At 25.3% G+C, this 2,187-nt stretch overlaps 2 protein-coding genes across 2 annotated transcripts in view; one reads left to right on the top strand and one right to left on the bottom strand.

Moving 5' to 3' along the window:
• Positions 1-2,187, top strand: part of LOC106790376 (cyclin-dependent kinase 4-like) — a 26,387-nt gene that overhangs the window by 7,844 nt on the left and 16,356 nt on the right. The window lies entirely within an intron of this gene.
• LOC106790374 overlaps positions 1-2,187 on the bottom strand; it is a 29,431-nt gene that overhangs the window by 26,374 nt on the left and 870 nt on the right. The window lies entirely within an intron of this gene.

The raw sequence follows: 2,187 nt of genomic DNA, 5'->3' as shown, positions 1-2,187 counted from the left end.
AAATCCTACTATAAATATAACAAATAATATTACTTTCATGTTAGATTATAAAAATTCAATAAAAATTTATAAATTTATAATGATAAAATTTTACAGGGAACTTGGATATGAAAAGAAGTAGAACTTAATTTAATTGAGTTGGACGTTTCGTCCCTTTATTGGGACTTCTTCAGCAACTTAATCTTTAAAGTTCAGCGTCTTTTTTCTTTAATTTGACATACATTTTTCTTTTTATTAATATTCCAAACACAACAATCTTTAAACTTCGTTAATTAGATCGTTATTATTTAAAGTCCTCAACAAAACTCAATCAAACTAAGTTCTACTTCTTTTCATGTCCAAGTTACCTGTAAAATTTTATCATTAAAAATTGTAATTTTGGACGAGAGTAATATTAAATTTATAAATTTATTTTATACTCGATAATTATTACATTCATATATGTTATTAATATTTTATAATATATATATTACTCGTGTTAGATCGTAAAGATTTTAAATGAATTTATAAATATATGATTGATTTCTTATTGTTGTTACTGTCGAAAGGGTTTTATTCGTGGAAACGTAGACAAGGTATGTACCGTGTCTCTCGAGGCGGTAACGGCAGAGTTAACGGTACACCCCATTCTCCAACCTAATATTTATTCTTTTCATTGGTAAACGCGACATTTCGTTTGCCCCGTGTCAGATAACTTCGTCAACTAAATTTCGTATTGACAGATTAATCATGAAAATTTTTATAAGTATACTTCGAACACAAAGTTACTATACTATAACTATTTTTAAACTTCATTTGATCATCCCTAAAAGAAATATTACTTTCCAATGATTAAATTCAATATTATTTATCAATATTTACATAGAAAAATTTGAAATATGTAAATTAGTATACAGGTACGTTGTATAATGTTTTCTAATATTTCATTATTATTCATTTTATTTTTTATTTTACTTTTAAAAAATGAAATACTACTTTCCATTGATTATTATTATTTATTATTATAAATATATATATATTAATATATATATATTATATATATTAATTTTAATATTATCTATTGAAATGTTTTATTCTCAATTATATAGAATAATTTATGCATAGAAATTATACAGGTATTTGTATTTGTCAGGTGCGTTATTGTTGTGCGATTTCGTGACACTTTCATGGTTTAATGCGGTTGCTTGAGCGAAAGTTGAGAAATGACGAAACCCTATTCCGGATATAAGTTCTTGGTGTGTCGTTGATCTTACATCCCTGTATATCATGACGTTGAAAACGTTCATTTATGCTAATTTATTTAGGAATGTTATAACGTTAACTATATTGTGACATATTCTAAAATCCTTTCGATCATTCGAAAATATCTATTTCTAATGAAACAACGTTGACAACATAAAAACCGTTTCTTTTTTTTACCATACGGGCTTGGGAAAAACGGTAACGTTGAACGCATACATGCATACTTGTATACGTGCATGCATGCATACATGCATCGTACAAGTTTCCTAAATGTATTTTATATTTAAGTATTCTATGAAAAGATGAGTCAATCAGTTAGTTAGTCAGTCAGTCAGGTATAGTAAATAAAAAAAAAAAATCCTTAGAGAAACACGGTTTACGTTCTATGCAGCTTTCACCTCGTCGTTTAAAGAGACACTTTTCTAACCATTGATGATTTCCTTTCTAATATACCTTTTGTTTTTATAAAACAATAAACTATTTTGCATATCTTTTGAGTTTATTTTTTATCGAGATATTAATCAACTTTTTTCGAATGTACGAACGATTATTATTATTGTTATTGTTATTCATTATTCAATTCTTTTATTTCTTCGATTAATATTGTTGTCATGTATATTAATTATTATTATTATTTATTTTTAAATTCATATTTTTGAAATATGATTCATTTGACGTAAGATGATTATTACTACGAATAGAAAGTGTTTGTCTTTTTGAAGCAGTACGTATAGCATTGTGCCAGATTATCCGGATGCGGATACGATCCACTTACGGGTTTGAATTTCGCCTCGTATTTTATACTTCGTGTTGCATATAAATGATTAATTAAAGATTTTTTTGTTAATTTTTGAATATGATTTACATTTATATATATATATATAATTCAAAAATATATATAAAATAAAATATAAAGTATAAAATAATATAAAATGTATGGTATAT

The sequence above is a fragment of the Polistes canadensis genome, unplaced genomic scaffold (assembly GCF_001313835.1).
Source record: "Polistes canadensis isolate GaletaPanama2010 unplaced genomic scaffold, ASM131383v1 scaffold_234, whole genome shotgun sequence".
Lineage (NCBI taxonomy): Eukaryota > Metazoa > Arthropoda > Insecta > Hymenoptera > Vespidae > Polistes > Polistes canadensis.
This window is presented reverse-complemented; position numbering and strand designations above follow the sequence as displayed.